Source organism: Halyomorpha halys, unplaced genomic scaffold (assembly GCF_000696795.3).
Source record: "Halyomorpha halys isolate HHAL.00 unplaced genomic scaffold, Hhal_1.1 Scaffold1281.1, whole genome shotgun sequence".
Lineage (NCBI taxonomy): Eukaryota > Metazoa > Arthropoda > Insecta > Hemiptera > Pentatomidae > Halyomorpha > Halyomorpha halys.
The window spans coordinates 85730-86583 of NW_027114067.1; positions in this window are offsets into that span (position 1 = coordinate 85730).

An 854-nucleotide genomic window follows, 5' to 3' on the forward strand; every position below is an offset into this window, starting at 1 on the left:
ATATATATATATTTTTGAACACCAATAATAATATAGAGAACATAACTAATAACGTGGATAAGGAAAATGGAGAAAAGAAGGGGCGGTAAAATAAAGGGGGAAGAAAAAAAAGATAGAATAAAACAAACCTATTAGCTTGAAAATCAAAGGCCTAATGGTATACTGCGCCAATAACGGACAAATTCCGAATTAAAAAAGCCGTTACAACAATGACTAAGTGTTTTTTAAGAGGAAACGTCACGAGAGAGTAAAAAAATAAAAAGTAGAAAAATATTACATTCTACTATACCTAACCTTCAGACCTCACAATACACTATCTAATATTTACACTAAACTAAAACACCCTATCCTTCCTCTACACTGATCACATATTGTATACCACATCCCTTGCTCCACCCTTAATTGTAATTCTGCTTACATAAGCGAAACCAAAGATTTATTAAACGACCTTATCAAACAACACAAATATTCTGTTTCCTCACATAATCATTCTGCCTCTAAACTTTCGGAACATTCTCTTTCTTTAAATCATTCCTTCGATTTCGACAAAACGTCTATCCTTCCTACAGTTCGTAACCATGACAAAAGGTTCATCTCTGAAAGCATCTATATCCAATCAGAACCTTCTTACGTCAATCTAAAAACCCACGAGCACAGCTTATCATTTACATATTCACAAATAGTTAATTTATTAAAAAAGTAATTTTTACATTTTTTTTTATTCATTTTATTTTTTCCCCCCCACTTTGTAACGTATTATTTCACTTCTTAAAATTTTTGTTACACATTTGTCGTCCCCCTCTTTTAAACTGTTGTTATATACCCACGACACTTTGTCATCTTCCGGTATTTCG